This window comes from Fundulus heteroclitus, unplaced genomic scaffold (genome assembly GCF_011125445.2).
Source record: "Fundulus heteroclitus isolate FHET01 unplaced genomic scaffold, MU-UCD_Fhet_4.1 scaffold_177, whole genome shotgun sequence".
Lineage (NCBI taxonomy): Eukaryota > Metazoa > Chordata > Actinopteri > Cyprinodontiformes > Fundulidae > Fundulus > Fundulus heteroclitus.
The window spans coordinates 85664-109733 of NW_023396589.1; the positions used below are offsets into that span (position 1 = coordinate 85664).

The window sequence follows — 24070 nt, forward strand, 5'->3', positions numbered from 1 at the left end:
CACTTAGCGGAGACCTGCGATGTTCCAAGAGAAGAGGCAGATCAAAACCCAACCTGACAAAAGACAAAAACATAAACACAGGCATGCAGTCACCTTCACATGTTCCCAACCTAATAACCACTCATGCAAACACTCATAACCAAACACATGAAAACATGCTGTACGCACAGTTGCGCTCACCACACACATCCTATACTCCCAGGTCCAGGAACCGATATCACAGGAAGGCATTCAGCCCCAAGACCTGAGAGGTGATCCCCATCACCTCTCAACAAGATGGGAGAGAGCTTTTTTCGCAAATGACATCAAATTGCTAAATTCGTAACAGCACAGTACGCATCCATCAAGACCATTTTACATTTGGACAAACACTGAGCAGCAGTAAAGCTTGAATAGTATAGTCATATGAGTCAAATAGTGGACACATTTGTCCTGAATATAGCCTCAACAGACATACTAATTGATTTGATTTTATTTTATTCAGAGAGCCATTAGCTCCTGACTGGATAGAGGAGCTGTTCTACCTGGGGTCTCTTTCATTTACATTACAAATATGCTTTAATAAAATTACATACACAGTCAAACACACAGACAAGCACACACAACAAACCGTGAAAACACAGTATGAAACAAAATGGTATTAATAATAATAATATGAGATATTCACATAAAATAAAATAAAAAACGACAACTATCATTATCAACACAAATGACTAAGATGTAAGGTCCCAACTCAAATTCATTTTTTTTACAATTTTGAACTAGTTGCTTGGTCAACTCCTGAGGAATTAAGTTCCTACAGTGTTTAATAATGCACATACTGCTTCCCATTTTCTGCAGTACATAATTAAGTTGACTGGTCCACAATAATTTAGAGTCCACTAATATGCCTAAAACCTTTGCTTGTTCTACTTGTTCAATTGCAATACTTCCTAGAGTCAGATTTAAGATAGGTTTCACTTGTAGGAAATGTTTTTTTTCAGTATAAATAACACATTTGTTGGATCAAATCCATTGTTTGACTAAGGCCAATTCCTCATTTAAAATTTTATTCAACTGACATGCTGTTTGTGCAGATGCAAATTTTATGCAGATGCATATATTAGGCGCAGATGCACATATTATGGTAATGACAAAACACTGCTGCGTTAGTACATGCCAGGGAGACTCGCAATATGATGATCATGACCATATGAAGAGAGTTTTTTTTTTCATTAAATTTTCTTAAACACTGAAGAATGCCGAGAAATGTTGGATACGAGCTTGTAAATAAAAGGGGTTTTACAGTGGAAAATCTTACCAAAGTCACATATATATATGCTCTCTACAATTTGTCGGTGGCAAGGAGCCAACAATTGAATGTCCTAATACAAGCGACTGCAAAGGCTGGACAGGTAGGGTACGTTTATTTGGCTTTGGCATTGTGGTCATAAACACACCACGCACTGCAAACCTAGGAAATGGGCTGGTGGACATTTTGATTGTCACCAGAGGTGTTTCTGTGTGTGTGTGAGAGCTTGAATGCTACATAGATAACTTATTAAAAGCAACTTTGAGATTGCTGTTCTCTAAAGTCGCTTTCAACTTTCATGAGTCAAGGATAGCGGGTTTTTTGGGGTGTGTTTTTGAATGTGAAGTCACTTACGAGTGCTTGGCTGTTTTCCGACAGAACCCCTTTATCGGGTCATCAGGCTGCGCAGCAGGTTGACAGATAAAATATTAACCTCCTCACCCTCCCTGACAACTACTTTACAAGCAGGAAAGGTCCCAGTGTGTATAAATACCATACTAAATACATGCATTTGTAATGATTAGAAGAGGCCTATGCATTACAGCTTAGGGCGACTGTGGCTTGATGGGTTGAGTAGTCGTCTGGCAATCAGAAGGTTGTGGGTTCGATTTCAGCTTCCCCTTGCCACATGTCGATGTGGGCAAGGCACTTAACCCCGAACCGAGCTGCGTCTCAGTGTATGGGGAGTGTTGGCCTAGTGGTTAGAGCAGCGCGCTTGCACCCAGAGAAGTATGCAAGTACCCGGATCGATCCCCAGCGCCACCACTCTGGGTCCCTGAGCAAGACCCTTAATCCCAGAACGCTTCCCGGGCACCGCACATGGCAGCCCACTGCTCCGCTAGGGTGATGGGTTAAAAGCAGAGAACACATTTCGTTGTAATGTATGTTTCAATGACAAAGATGATATTACTATTACTATAGCTTGGTGGTTTGCTTCATGGGCTTCTTTTGGACTTGTTTTCAAAGAGCAAGTCGCTTGGTAGAACTTCAGTACTGCTTCGATCTAAAATCAGGGATATTCAAAATGTTAGATTGTCTAGGCCCTATATTCCCCAAGGACAAACAAGCAGGCGGCCTGCTGACTGTGACCTCACCTGAGACAGCTCACCTCTATATCATAGTGCAGCAAAGTATAGCTCCCCGTTTGTGCTGTCTCCACTCCTTTCAACACCTTTTCTCTTTGTTTCTCCTAAAATTAGTCCATAAACTGTCATCATTGTTCTTCCTAGTCATCCATGTTTATTTACTCTGAACTCACCTTTAATTTTGAGAGGTTTCGCAAGCTTTCTCGTCTGACATCTGACTAATCCTGAGTGAAATCTGTTTGTGTGTGGCGTGTTGTTCTTGCTGTTTACCGGACACCACACACAGTACAAGCAAATCTGTTTTATCTATGATGTTTTTTATTGTTATGTATGGTGTCTCTCAGGGAAGCTGCATGGGTGTGAACGTAGGCGCACCTGTGCACTGGGGGTTAGAAAGCGGCCTTTCAGCACCTGAAGGAAGTGTACACAGTCTCCCCTGCAGGTTATAGCAGAACACAATGCTCGGAGTCTAAAGCGGCATATTGGCCAGTCATCATCATTGACCAGGAAATGTTTGATCCCTGAAACAGTGTTTCCTGCTAATGAGGTCTGGCCAATCCATCGCGCAGCATTACGCATGGATGTATTTGACCGTTTACAGCAATTAAAGTCAGTGATTCACACCTTGTCACAATAATCTTTTAATCTGTTGGGCACGTTACCCTGGTGATCATCAAAAGATGTGATGGTAGAAAACCCTGATAGAATGTTGTGCGGAATTTTATTTAAGATTTAAGATGGCTTATGGACATTTTATTTATTTGAAAGGTCCTTTTGCATAGTTATGTGTCACCAGTGCAAGCATGAATGACACTGCAGTTTTGAAAGATTATGACGAAGTCGATTTATGATTAAAGCTTGATATGGAGTGAAGTTTAAAAGGAATCATGCAGTTAGGCAGCAATTTACCACTTTACCATCTGCATCTCTAATTTCCCCATCTCCAAACTGAAAGCACGCCTGGGTCAGAGTTGCCATGAGGACCACATCTTTTCCAGTCAAGTTTTTTTTTTAATAGATCACAACTTTAGTATGGAGTACACATGTTTCATGCCCCATTTTGTGCGTACGCAAGCTTTATAAATGGCAACTCAAACTGTGTCCAGGCAGATGTGATGTCCTTCACAAAAAGCAGAATAATACTGGCCCCAATATGGAGCCTCGTGGAACCCCAGCAGAACAACTGAGGTAAGAGGATATTATCCCTCTCCAATATGTACAGCTTGGTTCCTGTTATGCAGGTATGATTTCAGAGAATGGCGTTGAAATAAGCAAAAGTTCAAGTCAAGGTGATTAGAATTTTTTTTTTTGCTAAAACAATAGTTATAATTGATAATTCAATGAAAATGTAAAATAAAATTAGTTGAGGACAAAAGAAGAAAACACGATAATGCACCAATTTCTGGTAACTATAAAGTACAAAAGAACCTAATATCCTGTATTTGCACACTGAAACCCATACAATGTGAGTAGATGGCTAAGCATTAAAATTAAAAGTATGTATAATAAACCATTCAATGAAATTTTAATACCGAGTGTTTGGTTCAAAGTCTAACGGGAATGTTTGTGGCATGGGAGGAGACATAGGCCGTGGGCCAGAATCTGTAGGATGACTTTTCGTATAAACTGTCAGGGGGCAACTTTCTTGCACCGGGATAAGTTGCTACACATAGCAGTGATCTCAAAACACCAATGTTCCCAGCTTTTCACTTGCACGTTAATAAGTTATAGCCGATAAAAAATCTAAACTGTGGCGCTCCGGTCCAAGAGGTCACGTGATTCGATTTTTGCTGCTCAGATCGCTGTATTGTCAGCTGTGCGTGTTCACCAGTTCATCATGGCTGCGCCCGTAAGAGGTTTGTATGCATCTGTTTCCAGACGAAGAAAGCCCAATAATAGCATTTTCTGGTGCAAGTTGAGAGAGATCTTGATGGCAAGGAAAAATATAAAATTCTTTGGATAATTTTCATATGCAGCAATATCAACTACATGAAATAATTTATACAGTGATGTCACCACTCCTTTAATGTTTGTAATGTGACAAAATGAGAAAAAGGTCCTAGGCCTTTGAATGCTTTTGCTGGGACTGAAACATCAGATATGATGGATGATTCATACATTTTTTGTATGGCACCATAAAACAAAGGAAAGGGAAAAGAGCATGATTTTTAACAACAGATTATCAGATACAAGCTTGGGTCAGATGTGTTTTGCAATTGTTCATGAAATAGATTAAAGGCAGTAGTTATGGCTTTACCTGCAGGTGTCTTTAGTTAGGAAGTGAATTTTCTGAACAACAAACATTGGCTTAAATTACAAATAAAACACGAGGACTGCAAATTTGTCACTATGGAAGTCTGCAAGATAAGTCAAATTAACAGACTTCTATTGGCAAAATAAGATGTTTTTGAAAGGTCTAAACATGAGTTTAAAATACTTCTGCAACTGTTGACACTTGCACAAGTCTAGCTGGTATCAGAGTTAATGTAAAAAGTTGTATAAATCCCTTGTAGGTTTGATGTAAGCCAGTCAGACTGACATGAGTAATAGCGCTTTGAAATTGGAAACAGGCACAAACACAGCCTTCTGGAGTCAGGATCACGTAGGTAGGCCCGAGGCACTGCATGCTACACAAGGAAAAGAGATTCCGAAGTCCAGATCATGAAATCAGACAGACAGGGAGGAAAGAAGGTAAACTATGTTTTTTTTAAACAGATCTTTCAGTTTTTTCCAGTCAGTCTGTCTTTTTTTTTTTTAAAGCAGAGAATGCTCTGATGTGTAATAGTGTTTTTTTATTTTTTTGCCTCTGCTTCTCTCACTCATTACTCTCCGGTCATCTTCAGCTTTGTTTCTTTTTTTTTTTATCAATACTGTTTTACCCTGCTACTGGACATTAAGCATGCTGAAAACAGAATCAAACACACAAACATGCAGGCACACGCATAATCCCATTTCATACAAAATTAAACCACGGCATGATGAATATTATTATAGAGAGCGTTGCAGTATAAGTGCTGTTGACACATTTTACAACTAAAATTTATGAGCAGCTACCAGTTTAAAGGGAGAGAAAGGATTTAAAAAGGTGGGAGGTTTAACAAGCCACCACTTGGCTCGTGTACTTCAGTGGGCTGAGTATTTGTTGGCTGCACTCATTTCAATGTCTTTTTTATTGCATCTCACTAGAACCAAGAGTCTATCTGCCCGTTTGGAGCTAATAAGCAAATAGACACGTGTCTGGAAACTACTTAGGGATTTTAGCAAGGTGTTTGCTGAAAAGGTGTGGCAGGTTGATATTCTTCTGACAAAACCCCTTGGCAGCCTGCTAGTCACTGTTTTCTCCCTTCTTGTCAGCCAACATATGCAGAAGAAAAATAATGCATATACTGGTCGCTGTAATGCAAACACATAAAAATGCCCAAATAAATACTGGGCTACCTTTCAATTGTGTTGGCTTACTGTAAAATCTACATACATGCATTTGTTACATTAGTACAGTTAAAATAAACTCATAGTTTAGTGCTATAAATCTACTTTGTTAATCAATCAAAGTTTATTTTCATAGCACTTTCTTAACAATCCAGATAGTGCACATAATGCTTTACATGTCTCAAGTAATAAATGGAGTTGGACCAAAAGACAAAAAGATTCAAGTGGATACTTAGTATCAATATTAAAGGGGACATATGGATTTTAGTTCCTCCTTTTCACATTGAAATCATTGACATGTGGTCTATATAAAACAGTCAGATTTACATTTTTTAAATTGTACAGTGCATCAATTAAAGGGGTGGGTGGAGGTGGGATTGGTCGCTGGTATTGCAGGACTGGCTGGGAGCGGAAGAGACAATCAGCAGGACCAGGTTGATAATGGGATCAATCTTATGTTACCCTGAGCTATCTCTGTAGTTATGCTGCTATAGGTTAGGCTGCTGGAGGACATCAAGGTCTATTTTTTCTCACTCTGCAATTCTCCTACTGTTCTTCAATTTGCATTGTTTGTTGTTATTTAAACTTCTAACTTTATGTTCTCTGTCACTTTCTTCTTCATAATAGGTACACCTGGTCTGTTCTGTTAGCTGTGGCATCATCCAGGGTAGACAGATCATCTGCTATTACCATGTAACATTGAAAGGATTCTTGGATCAATATGTGCTTCTGTGCTTTTTGTCTCTGCTCTGCTTTTCTAAACTTTTTGACCAATCTGTATACTTTGATTGAATTTACCTTTGTAAAGTTCTTTCAGATGACATGAGTTATGAATTAGAGTTATATACATAAAATTTCATTGATGTGTTAACAATATAAATTATTTAAAGCAAAACCCAAAACTCAAGACGCCACACAAAAGATAAAGAGTCAAAAATAAATATGTGACATACAAAAAGGTCATCAGTGGTTGCTAAAAGCTACACTGATTACAGAGATGGTTATCAATGATTTTCGACATGCCGTTTGTTGTGAAACTTTAAGCAAATACATGCCATTTTTTATACACACACACACACACACACACACACACATATATATATCATATTTTTGAAGCCATTCAATTTTCTCTATTATGTTTTTTTTTAACAGTCATGTCACAGTATTTGCTTTAGAACTGCTAAACAGGGTCATGGACCTCTGGCTTACCAATTTCGGGAATTTGCCAATGTCAAGGACGCTGAAGCTACAAGTGGATACGTCAAAGTGTTCTGTTGTTAGGTGTTTGAACCAACTTAGTTCATCACACCGTTCCCCAGTATACTACAAAAATGAATGAGCTGGTGCAGAACATTCTGCCACCTGGAAGGGGCTGGGTGTGAGGTACCTAATTTGCATTCTAAGAGACCGTGCCACTACGAGTTGCTCTACAATTGAGCTACAATAATGAGGGTTTTAGACCAAAGCATTGCAGTTCCACTTTATATAGACTACAAGTGAATTATTTAAAAATGAAAAGGAAGGCATTAAAAAGCATAATATATCCCTTTTAAGGCTGTATCTACCAGGATAATGATTACCTGTGTTTCCATCCAATTCTCACGCAAATGTTGAGTGAACTTTTAAAATATTGCAAAAAAGAAAATGTCCAATTAGACGTGTTTCCAATTTACTGGTTTGTAGCAAATGAACCAGGAGACGCACAGCGTAATGTTGTCATACGTTAATGTTTTTAATAAAAAGGAAGCAGATGTTGCTAACTAGCACGGACCACAGATCAGTGATCGAGCAAGGCTATGAATGTGCTGTGTTTTATTTTTTATTTATTTATTTTTTATATTTATTTATTTATTTATTTATTTTTACCCAGTGTCCTGTCTAGCAATGTGGCAATAAAAATTGATATCTTAATGCCAAATAGAGCTCGACAGATTTTACTTTCACAAGTGGAGCAAACAGCTTTCGCCATAATGCTCCGCTTGATTTGTGCATGTAAATAGCTTTATTGTGATTCCTGCAGGGAGAATTTCAAATTATATGGACACTACAATGGGAAAGTAGGAGAGTAAAAGAAAAACAAGAAGAGAAAAAAAAAAGAGAAAGAAGAGGTGAAAGAAAGAAGAGATAAAAGGAAGAGAATGATAAAACTTCCTCTGTCTGCTCCATCACCTGGAAAGAGACACAAAAAGAACAGCACAACCAACAGACATAAAGCAACAGATACAATCGTGTTACACCTTGATACCATTGCTAAATCATATTTATTATTATTTAAGCTGACATGTGTAATGTGATACCTAAAAAAAAAAGGTAAAAGAAAGTAAATAAATTATAGCCTTTCTGTATATAAGTGAACATTTAATACCTGGGACCCAGCACCTGTGGGAGATTGTGAGAGTGCACTAGTTTAGGTGAAAATTATCCAGAAGGAAATGGCTTGATAGTGATTGTGGAGAACCGAAGACCCACCTTTCCCGAGCACAGAGGCAGGGGTCAGGGGACCCATAACCCCGGACTCCCAAAGGGGCCCCCAAAGCAGTGCGCCCGAGAGGGGCCTTCACAGGAAATGTACAACCCCCCCCTGAGGAAAGAGGAGAGACGACCCCGAGGAAATCCCCCAGCCACCACAATGCCGACGCCCCCAAGAGCCGCGGGGACGAGCCCGTGGGCTCCGCCGGCAGCCGGCCCCGCTGAAGTGGTCCTGGCCATGGGCCCTGGGGGCCAGAGGCCCCAGGGGCGCCCCGCCCCCGCGGCAGGGGCCCCGGCCGCCCCCCGGGGGGCCAGGCCCCGCGAAGCCACCGCCGGGAATGGGCCGGCGCCCACCCGGGAACCCGCCCCAAACCCGAGGACCGTCAATGGCCAGAGGGTCAAGGCGCCCGCCAACGCAGCGGAGGAGGGCAGGACGTGGGGGGATGGGCTCCGCACCTAGCGGAGACTTGAGATGATCTTGGGAGAGGGAGCGGACCGAACCCAAACCTGAAAAAAAAAAAAAAAAAAAACACTCATTCACACCATCCCTCCCTTGTGCCCCACTCGCCACACACAGACACCAAAAAAAAAAAATAAATAAATAAAATAAATAAATAAAATAAAAAATAAATAAAAAAAAAGGACGCTTTACACACATTCTCACATAGCATTCACATCCAAAAAACCCAAGTGGGGGGGGGGGGTCACCACAATTCAACAATACGACTGCCTGTGCCCGACCCCCGGCCCCGCCCCCGGACCAGGCGCCCCCCGGACCAGGCCCCCCAAAGAGGGGGGGCCGACACGACCCGTACGGGCCATCCGACCAGAGCCCCCCATCACCCACTATATACCTAATAAACCCCCTCCCACCCCGACCTTACCCTAGCCACCCCTGCCCCCCATCCCTTCCTGGGGAGAACAGAGGCGTCAGCCCCAGATCCGGTAAGCCGCCGGCCAGCCGCAACAGCCCCCCGCCAAGACCCCGTACCCAGTGGCCCGCACCTCCTCCAGGCCCCAGACTCCGTGCCGCGATCGGAGATCGGGGGTGTGCAAAAGACCCCCGATCCTCCCTACGCCCGCTCAGATGTTGTGTTGTTGCATGTTGTTCTCAGGTGTGTTTAAAACTGGGAGCACCGAAGGGGGTGCACGGCACAGCCCCCCCCCCCCTCCGGAAGGGAGCTGGTGCCAGCGCCCCCCCTCCAAGCAACTACCCAGAAGAACCCTCAATGTCTAAATGCGAGAGGGGGTGAAGGGAGCCGCCCGGGGCGAGGCTCACACAACATAAGCCCCCCCCCCCCCCAGACGTCTTCCCCCCACCCCCCCCATATCGTGGCCTACATGGATGTGCATTATGAAAATGTTTGGAGTGAAAGTGTCTAAAATGCATGATAAAATTGGGGAGAGGGACGTCACCAAAAGGTGGCAACCTCCAGTAACGCCCTCTCCCCAAGGACCTACATGTGTGGCGGCGTGATGGAGCAGGCAGAGGGAGGAGTCCGGGGATGGGGAGCAAAGGACTGGGGAGCCAACCCAGGGAGCCAGCTCCCCTACTGACTCCAATAGGCACCCCCGCTCCCCGAAAGCCCCACCCGGAGAAAGGGGCCCCTCCAGCGGCACCACCATAGCCCGGGGGCCGGGGAGAGGCCGCAGGGCCCGCCAGCCAACCACCCACCAGGACCAACACCTCTACCTCCCCCAGCCCACCCCCCATGCCTACTGTATTTAACCCCCCCCCCCAAAAAGATTATTAATAATAATAATAATAATAATAATAATAATAATAATAATAATATATAATTAAATAAATAAATTAATAAGATGGGGGACCCTGGCCAGCCAGCCCGCACGAGCCATCCCAAACCCCACCCCCCAGGTGAGACCCGCACCGGGAGACTACACGGACCAGGACCGGGACAGGGGGCCGGACACAAGCCCACCAGAACGTCCACCAACCCCCCCCCCCCCCACACACACCACCCGTAGATTTAAACCCTCTTAGTGGAATGGGGGGCGCCCCCCGGACCAGGCCCCCCAAAGAGGGGGGGCCGACACGACCCGTACGGGCCATCCGACCTAACATTCAAACATCTCACCATACATTCGACACTAGACATCCAGGCTGGGTAAGTCACTACTCCCCCTCCCTCCCCTCCCCCCACTAGCAGAATGCCAACCCAAAGAAGGGGAAGAGCATCTGCCCTGAGATGTTAATGACCATGCCCCCCTACCAGCTCAACAGGCCCTGAGGACCCCCAGCGCACCAGAGGCCCCGTGCAGGGGCGGACACCCGGGCGCACGCCGGCCCAGACCCCAAGCGGCACACCCCCCGAAACCGGAACCCCCGAGGCCCCGCCGGGGCCCCCGCCGGGGCCCCCGCCCGAGGGCGGCGCGCCCCAGGGACCCCAGGCCCCCAGACCCACCCAGGACCCACACAGCGACAGCACAGCTACCAGGTCAGTAACCCACGTCCGTCCCCGCGTAGCTCCCCAAGAGCGCCGCAAGCGGTGCTGTGGGCCACCCGTAGGCCTCCCAAGCTCCTTCCATATGGGGGCAACAGACCCTGGAGTCAGACCCACCAAGCGCCCCACTCCAAGTGCCCCCAGAGTCCCAGGAACCCCTCCACCCAGCCACTGCGCCCTGCAGGAAGCAACCCACCGCCCCCCATTCCACTAAGTGATGGTGCTAATCAAAGGAGCCCAAAGAGATCGAACAGATGAGGATGCAGATGCTGTCTCAAGATTAATATGATCCAACAAAAGATCTCTATATTGATTGATACTGAGATTCTCCTTACTTTTCCAATTCATGAGGATAGTTTTCTTTGCGATACATAGTGCAGTGAAAACCATGTAAACTATTTTATTCCCCAGAGGGCTTTCCTCAAAATTACCAAGCAAGCAAACTGATGGGGAAGGTGTAATTTTACAGCTCAAGCACTTTGATAAGTCCTTACATATCTGTGTCCAGAACCTCTGGACTGGTGTGCATAACCATAACGCATGAATATAATTATCAGGATGATTGCCTATGCAGTGTGGACAGATATTAGATTGTGCCAGACCCATCTTGAATAATCTTTGTCCTGTGTAGTGTACTCTGTGAAGGATTTTGTATTGTATTAGTTGTAAGTTGGTGTTACTAGTCAATTTGAAAGTTCTTAGACATATCTGAGCCCAGAAGTCTTGTTCAAAGTTGACTGATAGATCCTCTTCCCATTTCGTAATAGGAAGAGATATTGAATCATCTATTTTAGTCAGTGTCCTGTATGATTTAGACAGTAGTTTGGGGGGGTTTAAATCTAGGAACTCTAATATATTACTTGGAATTTGTAAACCACCTTTAATATGCTTAAATTTTTTTCTAATTATAGATTTAAGTTGTTCATATTCCAAAAATTTATTTTTACTAATGCCATATTGCATATTTAGTTTGGAAAAATTGATGAACTCGGTTCCATCAAGTAAATGTTCCAGATATTCAATACCTTTGTTCTTCCAGTATGTAAAGTTTATCATATTATTATTTTGTAGGATGTCAGGGTTGTTCCAGATGGGTGTACGACTGCATGGGATAAGTGACGACTTTGTCATTTTAAGAAACTCCCACCATGCTGTCAGAGTAGAGCTGATATTGATATTTTTAAAGCATGTATGCCGTTTTATATTTGAGCTAATAAACGGCAAATCTGAAATCATGATATTATTGCATATTTTCTGTTCTATATCTATCCAGGGCTCGTCTAACGGATTTTGCTTTATCCATTTAGTGATATATTGTAGTCTATTTGCCAAGTAGTACTTATGGAAGTTAGGCAAATCTAGTCCCCCTCTGTCTTTAGTTTTCTGTAGCGTCTTTAAGCTGATACGGGGCGGTTTATCTTTCCAAAGAAATTTAGAGATTGAAGAGTCTAGAGATTTAAACCAGTCAGATGATGGTTTAATCGGGATCATTGAAAATAAGTAATTAATTCTAGGTAAGACCATCATTTTAATCGAAGCTACTCTACCCATGAGTGAAATTGGAAGCGATTTCCATCTATCCAGGTCATCTTCTATCTTTTTTAAAAGTGGGATGTGATTAGATTTTACTAAATCTGCAAGTTTAGACGACACAGTGATACCCAAATATGTGATGTTTCCTGAGCGCAAATGTAAATCTAGGGGGTTTTGGAAAGAGCAATTAATTGGCAGTACCGTAGATTTAGACCAGTTTATAGAGTAATCAGAAACCTTTGAGAAGGATTCTAGTAATCTAATTATTTGAGAAAGGGAAGAGTTTGAGTGCTGAAGATAGAGTAATACATCATCAGCATAAAGACTAATCTTATGCTCTATATTCATGCATTTTATACCTTTAATAACCTTTGTTTGTCTAATTGTTGCTGCTAGAGGTTCAATAAAAATGGCAAAAAGTGAGGGGGAAAGTGGGCATCCTTGCCTAGTGCCCCTCTGGAGACAAAAGCTGGAAGATGTTTGATTATTTGTCCTGACACAGGCTGTAGGAGAGCTGTATAAAATTTTTAACCAATTTATAAAAAAATTGCCAAAACCAAATTTATGCAGAGTAGCAAATAAAAAATTCCAGTTTACTCTATCAAATGCTTTTTCTGCATCTAAAGACATTATAATAGTTTTATTATTTGTACTGTAGGAATAATCTATTAAATTAAGTAATCTGCGTGTATTTGTGGATGACTGCCTTCCTCTGATAAAACCAGTTTGGTCTGGGTGGATTATGAAAGGAGTGACTTTATCTAATCGTTTTGCAAAAGCTTTACATATTATTTTAATATCCACGTTGATTAAGGATATGGGACGATAGCTGGTGGGCAACATAGGATCTTTGCCTGGCTTAAGCAGAAGACTGATGGTGGCAGAGTTCATATTAGCTGGAAATCTGCCATTTTCCTGAATTTCTTGCAACATTCTGTGAAACGTTGGTGCCAGAATACTCCAGAACTCCTTATAAAACTCAGTAGGGAATCCGTCTGGACCTGGAGCCTTTTTATTGGGCATGCTTGTTAAAGCTTCCTGAACTTCAACTGTTGTCAGCGGTGAGTCCAGTGTCGTTCTTTGGTTATCTGGTAGTTTAGGAAGTGTAATTTTATCCAGAAACTGCTTGATGACATTGTCTGATGGATTTATCTGTGATGTGTATAAAGTTTTGTAGAAATCACGGAAGGTGTTATTTATACATTCTGGATCATGTAATGTATTCCCATTGGAATCTGTAACTGCAAATATAGTCGTTTTCTCTTTATTTATTTTTAACTGATTAGCTAAGAAGCTTCCTGACTTATTGCCATGTTCAAAATTTTCTAATCGAAGTTTTTCTATTAGAAATTTGTTTTGCTTTTCAATATACTGGTTTAATTCTAGTTTTATTTTACGGATTTTTCCCAACTTTCCCTCTTCCAGGGAAGTTTCTAGTAACTTAAGTTTTTCTTCTAATTCCTGAATCTTCTTGTTTTCCAACTTCTTTTTGTGAGATGAGAATGAAATTATTTTACCTCTCATCACTGCTTTCCCTGCTTCCCAAAGTATAGATGCTGAAGTGCCTGGCAGATCATTGTTTAATTTTTTTAACGGATGAGACTTAGAAATGCTTGCATCTCTTCATTGGTCCACATGTACCTGTTGTTGCTTTCAGACCTGTTTTCGAGCATTATAGGAATATCCGAGAAGACGCCAGCAACAGAAACAGATCATCAGTTATGTGAGGTAAATGCTCACTACGTCAGAACTGATTTGACAAAATTGTTTCCATCTCTTCTTTAGCACATTTACTATAGTTCAAAAAAGGTAAAAAAAAAAACCACCTCAAGCAAGTGTAAAAACCTTTTTGTGAAATTTTGTGAGGTAATTTGAATTTTACCATTTCCAACAACCCCCACTAATGCAATACTTCAAAATGAGCATTAACAAACATTGATGGAAACGTGAGTATTGATATTAAGTCAGCTGTATGTGTCTTAAATTGTTACCTAAAATCCATTCCGATATTTACAATTCTTCATGATATTTAGCTTTATTTAATATAATGACAAATGAACCTGATAATTCTGGATGCAATACTTCTCATACATAAAATCACATAGACTGCACCGAGTAGTAAAAAAAACATCGGTCTCAATGTTAATCAAAGTACTCCTGAATTTACTTGTTAACAGATTGATAACAAATGTCCTGTGTCCCTCACTGCTCTGACAGGAGTATACCTTTTCTTTTTGCAATGACTGTCTTGTGTTTGATACTGTTGTTGCACAGGTTTTCTAAGAAGATTTTATTTTCACTCAAAGTACATTACCAAAAATCAAAATGTATGTAATCTCAAACCATTAAGGCACTGATTTCTAAAGGTTTAGAAATTTCCATTTTGAGATCAGTAAATTAGAGACCTCGATAACCTTTCTGTTTCATTTGTTAAAAAAAATATTTGATCATGGAGAATATAATTAGATCAATAGTATGACATGCAATACATTTGGCTATGTTGCCAGGCAGTGACTCGTTTAAACTGCATGCAATCACACTGTCCACACATACACAACAAAAAAGGTCAGCCCAATTTTCATCGCAATGACCTTTGTTAAGCAAAGGATCACTTCAGCGGCAGCTCTCAAAGCTCCTCACAGTCAGGAAGGAGAGCCATGACCCAGGCACCGCTGTAAAACTTTTACAACCGTCTGTGAATAAACCAATACATTTTGTTACATAACTGTTCATTAGCTATGAAAAACTGCAAAACTCTCAACTGAACTTCAACAACACAGCTTGGGAAAACAGTTTTATGCAAACAAGTTCCTTACACACAAAGGTATCAAGTGTTTGTTTTTTGGAAAAGCTGTAGTGTTTTTATAAAAGAATAAGTTCGACCTGAGAAATTACTTCCCTCCTTCATGCTTTCCATTCCTCTGTCTGTAATTCAAAAGACAAAACTAAATTTGGTTTAAATTTGTTTTGTCAAAGTCAATAAGTGATGAGAAGCACAGTTAAAATGAAATTTAAGTCAGCTTTCAATAAATATTAAGTTTACATACATTCAGAGTTTAATTTCATGCTTCATGACTTGCTCTGCCGGAGAAAAAAAAGAAAGAGGGAAACACAACTATACACAGACACACTTGCAGAAAATCATCTGTGGAGGTTGTGCTGGTTCCAAAATGCAATATAGCTGGATTTTACGGACATTTGCACATATAAAGAGCTTCAGTGACCAGGCGCGGGGTAAATGGAGATGTCAGATAAACACTGGTTAAACATCGAGTGATTTTTTTTTTTTTTGGTCTGTTATCTGTGTAAAGCATACCTGGTCAACGACAGAAAAGCATTGAAATTTATCAAGATTGACTATGCTCGAACATTTTTCCATACACAATGGATCAGATATTTTTTACAGTTATCTACAAGCACGCTCCAGGGGGTGACCATGACCCAGTAGTGCTCAGAAGCTCAAAAGTGTCCTTGGGCAAGACAGCAAGTCCCAACATTGTCGGCAACACAATTATTGCCGTTTGAATGAGGGAAAAAAAAAAAACTCCCAGATTATACATTAGCGTCTGAACTAAAAAATGGGAAAGAAATGTAAAACCATTTGGGCAACAAAGCTACAGTAGATAAGGGTTCAACATTTAGATAATAATCATAACAGGAACCTTTCATAATTCTGTAATAGATAATAAAGATAAATTATCCATCTAGGATTATGGTACTGGTCATAACCAAATGCACCTGTGGCCTTTTTCCAATACAGTTAGTCATAAACTGTAATTAGGACTCAAATCTGAACTATATGTTTTTAATCAGGTTACTCGACATAAATAAAACCTCTTTCTCTGAAATTAATTTAATATCAGTGTTATATTACAATCTGATAACAAGTATCGGCTCAAAGTCCTAAACAAAGCATTTTGGAATAATCATAATTCGACGCATCTCTAGATCTCTGTTGTCAACACTATAATCTATGATTTTATGTCAGCGGTCGGGTGAGCTACATGTGCAAACAAATCTGTGTTCTCCTTCTATTTGGCCCTGTCTCAGCTTTTAACCCATCTCTTTCCTACACTTTGCTATTGGCTGAGTTTTTACTGCCAATAACTATAACTGCTCTCTTTCATCTGCTAGAATTGAAAAGTGACCCAGAGCCTATTTGTTTTGCTGTGTTTCTCTTCTAGACGAAGTCACAAAATTAGCATCTACTGCCACTGCCTTTTCACTTTTCTTTCAAACTGAAAGTACTCCTGGTTTAGTGCTTCTGTGTTTTTTTGTGTTCATACTCTGTCTTCTTAAAGTAGGAATAATAAACTGAACTTGATTGCATTTTTTAGTAACTAGGGTTGATATGGAATATATGTGCTGATGCATCTCAATAAGCCAGGTAGAAAAATACAATAAAAAAATGAAAACTGGATGGGTCCTCTGGATGGGTTCTTTTTTGTTGAAATGTTTTGTCTCTTCCACAAGAGACTTCTTCTTCTACAAGTCTGAAGAGTTGTAGGTAAACTCAGCCTAACAAGAAGTGTCTTCGCATACTGGATTAACCAGTCTAACTGTAACAATCAAAACTGGTTGTATACATGCAAAAGAGAACCATCAGGATATAAACCAATTGTTAGTGCTTTGATGGCCTCTTATTTTTCCCAGGGGGAGTCATGCTCGCAATAACAGCATGGTAAGAGGGATGAATTTTGACCCGGAGGCCACCACCCCTGTTTAATGAGGGATGGTTTCTCTTCACAAAGATGTCTTCCTTTACTCTCCTTTCAAACCACAGTTTTTCTCTATCCAGGGTGCAAACATTTTCCTCCCTGAAAGAGTGACGGCTGGCCTGCAGATGAGTATAAATTGAAGAATATTGGTCTGAGGATGTTGATTTTCTGTGCTGGGCCACTTAGTATTTAAAAGGTAGAAAATATTTGCAGCAAAACTACAAGTAGGTTTGGTGTCAACTGTGGTAATTAGTACCCATCAGAACATCAGAAAGCAAAAATGCAAAAAACTTCTTGGCATAAAGTTAAACAAAAAAGTGGTATTTTTTTATTGTTAAGGTGAAATAGATTCTAAATTACTCAGTGATTGTGTGAAATCATTTTGTGATTATAATATTAACCACCATATTTATGATTAAAGGGGCCATGCCAACAAATTTCGTTTTTCTGAGGTTTTGTGGGTGTAATATGGTCTTTTGTGCACTGATGAGGCTGTGTGAATGTGTAAATTGAATACTAAAGCACCTGCTTAGGGGCAGTCAGCTTTGTTAATTTGCTTAAAAAGGGTCAGATCAGAAAACAGGTTGTCTTTCTATGTAGGTTGTCTTTCTGCGTAATTCATATTCTCCAATCAGAGCACACCATCAAGCAAACAGCCTTCATCCTCGCCTCCCATTCCCCCCTTCCTTCCTCCCCAGCTACTGCAACATCTGACTTGAGAGGAGGAAGGCAGAGCGGCAAGCATACGGCAGCCCCAGATCAGCCTCCCTGTATCGGCTCGAACAGGAGGCAGTCACCACAGAAGCCGCCCATTTTTAACCTCAAACTAACTTCTCAGCGGTTACTAAAAAGAAGAGGAGATATGTCTGAGGGTGGTCAAGTATGCATGAAGGTTCCACTCACTCCTGGAGGAGGGGAGAATCACAGAAGAGTGGCTGACATTCATTTATGAGGACTTTACTGAAGACGGTTTCCTGTGGGGGGATTCAAGTTGTGGTTTTCAAACAAATGGATTAAAAAAACCACAATGATAATATTACCCATAAGTTTATGTCATTTCTAAATGCTGTCAAATCTAAGAAAAGTGTGTTTGTAACTGAAAAATTCAGCTGAGTGACGACCACCGCCACTGTCACTGTCTCTGCTGTGGAGAGCTGGCAGATAGTCGGCAGATGGCCGGATAAGATAACTTTGTTGTGGGTATGATGGGAGTGAGTTCTCCGCTGTGGTACGCCAGTGGTTCTGGCTTCCAGCTGCATAAGTGCAGCAGAAGCTAGCTCCCCTGCTGTGCCGTGGTCTATGTGTCTTTGTATTTTGGCCCCACTGTCCTGAATTGTGCCGCCAGGTTAAAGCCTTTGGTCAGCTTGGCTGTCAGCTTGGCTGACCAAAGGCTTTAAACTGTCCAACAACCTGCAACACAGACACTTCAACCAGACATAAAACCATCATGGATTTGTAACGGAGTGTTGCGCCGAAAAAGGAGTTGTGAATAGAGGGGGAAAGTGGGGAAGGGCAGGACGCGTTTGACAAGTTTTCCAAATATGGTTATAGCCAATAAGAGTGAAGTCAATTTAGTAGAGCTGCATATTATTACCCCAACCAACTCTTTTACTGTGGGTCATTTGGCCTGACAAAAACAACAAGCTGAGGTTATTTTTTTTTTATTCTTTGGAGAATTTGCATATGAAGCAATATCAACAATATGACATTGTTTATACAGTGATGTCATGGCACCTTTAAGACTGCTCCTTGATTGAGGAGCTCTATTCTCCCGACTTGCTACAGTTTCCACAGAAAAATCATTATATGTATGGCGTGTGGTACTGAAGAGACGCTCGGGGGCTGCAGACCAACAGCTGTAATAATTGTGCTTGGTCTGCACCAAAGACTGAAGATGACTGAAAGTGAAACTGAGCTCTGCAACACAAACTCTCTCGCTGTCTCTCACTCTCCCTTACACACACAAGCACATAACACAGCACAAGCTAACACTTTCATGTGTTACTTCAAAGCATTAATTAAACAAGGAGAAATTCCAGATATTAACCATAAGGTTATCCTTGTTGAAATAAGTCAAAGTACTTGTTGCAAAACATCAAACACAAGCACTCTACCAAGCTAGCACATTGAAATACATAAACACTGCAGCGGAGATTAGAATGTTCAAAAGTGTTAGCAAATAAGATAGCATGTTTTAAAGGACACACTCATAATTCATATTTCCATAGGTGTTACTTCGGTTTACCTATCCTCAGACCTTTATAATACTTCTCAGAGGAGAGTAGTTTTGCTTGTAATTTTGAATATAACATGTCACTATAAAGTGCTAATGCTTGAGTTGTTGTTACTGCACCTGGCAGTTGTGGTAGTACCTATAATGTATCAATGTTGAATCTATCTCTCTCCTTTAAACTAGAAAAAATATAATATCAAGCAGGAAAGACATAGTTAATAGGATCAATTAATTGAGTTTGTTCACTTCCGCTTTTCTAAGCCAACCCATGGTTCATTAAACAACAGGTAATGACAATAAATGTAATAACTGAAAAGAAACAGTTGGATAATAGACTAAAAAAAAATGCATCTAACATTTATTGAAAAAAAAATTGGTCCACATGAATTCTAACTTTAATAGCCTAAATCTAGTTTTGGTCATCACAATGTTATTATAATGGGAAATGAAATTCTAATATACTCAGTGTTGTATAAAGTACTGAAATCTCGGAGTCAAGTAAAAGTATAGGTACCTCTATAAAATATGACTTTGGTAAAAGTCCAAGTCACTGACTGAAATGTTACTTGAGTAAAAGTCTTAAAGTATCTGAAATGTCTTGTACTTAAGTATGAAAATTACTGTAAAAATAGATGTACTCAAGTAATGTAATAAAAAGTACAAGTAAAAAGGTAAAACAAAGCAAATGCAGTTTGAATGACATTTTTTAGATTTTGGTAAACTTTGAAAGTCAAATTCACTTGAAATAATGTAAACAGCCAAGTGCAGGAGAAATTTAGACCAAGTTTAGACAGAAAATACAACCTTTTTGTAAGCTTTCAGTTTTCCTTGTTCAAGTAAGGTCAGTGCTATGCACTTTAAAATTGTACACAACCAAGTCCAGGCAAAATTTAAACCAGGGGGTGTGTACTAAGAACATGGTTAAGTGATAAACCAGGTCTAGTCAACCTACAGGAAGTGGTAAACTTGCTAATAGATACACCTGCAGGTTATCATTTAGTTAAGAAAATTAAGACTCTCTGCTATTAGATGCTTTACCTATACCACAAGGTTAATTTAACCTGCTTTACTACTGAACCACCTTCTTATCCTGTTGGTGGTGATGAACAAGCCCAGGCAAGTCCCGACTTTGTTGCAGTCAATCAGTAGGTGGGGTCTAAACACTTGCGTGCGTGAGTCTCTAAACCAACGAGTAACTAAACCAAAACATTGAAAATGTATTGGAGTAAAAGTATGCAATTAAGATCAGAAATATAGTGAAGTAAAAGTAAAAGTTATCAAAAAACGTTATACTTGAGAAAAGTATAAAGTACTCCAAAATATACTTAAGTACAGTAGTGAAGTATTTTTACTTCATTACTATACAACACTGAATATACTAATTATAAAGACATACAGAATATTATTATTATTATCAGTAGTAGTCAAAGTAGTAGTGGTGGTTTTACAAAATATACCTATCATCAAGAAAAGAAAATGCTATCTAACTGCATGACAATGAAATTGTATGTATTGAAAACAGTTTGAGAGTTCAGAACTAAACTAGGACAATATATGCTGAGTAGGGAGTAAGAAATGTTGCTACAAGCATATTTCTATGTGTAGGAAGGACAACAGTAGAGAATATGAGGAGTATATGAACAGCTGCAGTTTTTTGTTGATGGGAAGGAACGGCTGGGCCAGGTTGCATCTTGCTGAATCTTAGTTATAGTTTTGTGATGTACATAGTCATATTTTTAAGTAATAGGCTTACTTTTTGTAACATATCAGATACCAAACAAACCTGTTTGTAATGCAACCTTTCAATGTTGTTGTTACAGTTGTTGTTTTCATTTCATGAAAATCTTTAGACCCTTTTTCAGATTCTTTCTGAGATCCCTGGACAATGTACAGCACAGACAGCACTTTGTGGTTCAGTGACTAGCTATTAGATGTATGTTTTTTCCGCCACCCCAGAGGTTTTAAAGAAGGAAGGAGAAACTTTTTTGGAAAATTGCTGTGTGTAGCAGTATATTGGTGCCCCATGCATCATATTCCAACATAACCTACTGTTTTCCATCCCACACAGATACTGAAGACAATAGGTTTCCTCTTGTGCAGACAAGGCAGCTGCTAGCGTTGTCAATATTGGTCTGTTAACTCCTAGATCGCATTGTAACACACCATCAATGTGTTACTAAACAAAAACAGTGCAGATGGTGGTATTGTTTAGTAAAATTGTGAATCTGTGTGCTTTTATTTCTGGGTAGGTCAGAACGACAAAGGTTTTGGAAACAACACATGTTGTCTAAACAAAAAATGAAAAGTAAGGACAATAAAAAATATTCAAACCAGAACAAATCATCATTATTATTTTTTTTTTTTTGGAATGCAGTCACTCACAAAAAAGTTTACTGAAATCATACATGCAGTTGCAAACTCAAGACCAGAGACAACCTTTATCCTATTTTTCACTTATTACTCTTAATTTAATGTATTTATTTATTTTATTTTATTAAATCACACAAACAACTATCGACTTTATGCTGCTGTGTCTACTTTTGTTCCTCCACTTTGACAAAACTTGCATTAATACTTCTATAATTAAAAAACGTCTATACTTCAGAAACGTACAAAGTTGGGAAATGTAGTGAAGCAAATTTTAGAACTGTTTCCAACTATAATGTGACAATCAAAGGGTTTTAAATTGGTTCTAATTTACTATATTAGTCATCAGTTACTGGGAAAATCGATGGCCTTTCTGATAATTACATTATACTGTAGTGCAGTAACCCTCAATTCCGGTCGTTGAGGACCAGTGTCCTGCAACCTTTGTTTGTTACTCTGCTTCAACACACCTGAGTCAAACAATCAGGTCTTTAGTAGGACTCTCGAGAACTTAACTGCATACTGAGGAGGTAATTCAGCCATGCAGTTGTGTTTGACCGGGGACACATCTAAACATTCCAGGACACTGGACCTCAAGGACAAGAATTGAGGAACACTGCTGGAGTGTAATAATGGTGCCTTAGCAATAAAATGGTAAATGGACTGAACCTATATAGCGCTTTTACAGTCACACTGACCACTCAAAACGCTTGGGATTAAGTGCCTTGCCCAGGCACACACAGACATGTGACAAGGGGAAGCTGGAAACAAACCTACAGCCTTCCGATTGCAAGACGACTACTCAACTCATCAAGATGCAATCGCCCTGTGGCTTGATGGGTTGCCATTAAAAGACAGCTTTGAACCATGTCATAAGATCATGTTTAAATAAATTAAATAAATAAAACCGTTATTTAAGAAAAAGCTGTAACCAAAAGACAAAAATCAACCCAAAACTGCATATATAATAGCTCATTAAAACAGCCGGTTACAAAAGGTTGATTAAAAACAGTACCACATTTTGTACACTCCTGGTCAAGGAAACCAAACCAGACTAACCAAGAGAATTACAAGGTTGGCAGAGAAATAGGTTGACAAAGCTATAAAAATCAGAAAATAATGTAACCTTAATTATCCAGGCCATGTACCTTTAAAGTTTCTTTCAATCTGTAATGCATTATGCATTACAAATCTAAATACATCAAGGGTTTTGCCACCAAGCTGGTTATAGTGTCAAATCGGTGCTAGTGCTTAGTTGTTTCTGTTTCCACTGCAACATACATGCTCTATCAACAAAAACTGGTTCAATCTTGGCAGCAACTCTGTGCAGCACCAAAGGAAATAAGTACTTTTACCAGGGGCTGGAATCAAGCTCACAGAGAAAAACTAAAATCTTTAAAATTCTTGTTCTTAGTATAGCTTTTAGCCTGCTTAATTAAAGAAAAAAAAAACTGGTCAGCATCAACACTGATAAAAAGCAAGATTATCCCTTGAGTAATATTAGTTACAGTCTCTAATTATTCCACTGTATGTGTGCTAAAGTTGGCCTTCAAATATTGAAAGCATGGTTATGCATTGCATTGAGCTGTTTTTCAACTGGTGTTAAAAGTTGAATTTATTAATTTATTTTTATGAATCTTTCTTTTACCTTAAATCTTATAAATCTTCACACCTTTGTCCTGAAACGCAGCCAAGCGATTTTATATTTCCAGTTGATGTTCAAACGTTTCGCTAGATCTGCCATGTATATGTCCAATCTATTTTTTGCTTTTCCTCTCTTAGCACATTTCTCAAGAAATGAGAAATGAATCAATTCTTTTTGAGCAGCACTGACCTTTAGAGTCTGACCAATTAACTTTTCTTTAACCTCACTCCCAATAAATGTTTATACTTTTGTAACTTCTATAGCATGGGCCAACACAGAAACCTTAAAAATATTTTATTACAAACTGTTAAAGGGCATATTTTGCCACATACCTCGAGAAGGACATTTCTCAGTCATGTCCTTCCAAGTTTTGAGGCTGTAGGGATTAATGGCTTATGTTTCTGTCGCTCAGTAAGTTGACACATGGTACACTTAAGTAATGCCTAGTCAAATCCCCCATGGAAAATGAGAACAACACAGATTGAAATTATTTATATTATAATATAGTTGCTCTGAGTCCTTCTGTGATTGGGAGAAATGTAGAAGTAGTGTATATTAATCTTTTGTTAAATGGAATGCAAATAAAGTCTTTGTGTTGTTATTCTTTATCATGCTCTAAAAAAAAATAACAGTTATGCTGTCAAGGGTGAGTAAACTCATCAAGGTTAATGTCTCATTATAATATGAATTTCAACTGTGGTCATAATGGCATGCCCAACGACACGGTGTATTTTTCCAGCATATGTGACTGAAATTAATGTACCAGGTAATGAGCTGTAGTCTGTGCTGCCGCTGATCAGATCTTAAAACGTAGATGAGCTGTCAGGTAATTGAATAA

The 24070-nt window shown here is 40.0% G+C and overlaps 1 protein-coding gene across 1 annotated transcript in view; it reads right to left on the reverse strand.

Annotated features, from left to right (window-relative positions):
* The window catches only part of LOC118556276 (astrotactin-2-like), a gene marked incomplete at its 3' end in the record, with an annotated part of 301412 nt that overhangs the window by 78747 nt on the left and 198595 nt on the right, over positions 1-24070 (reverse strand). The window lies entirely within an intron of this gene.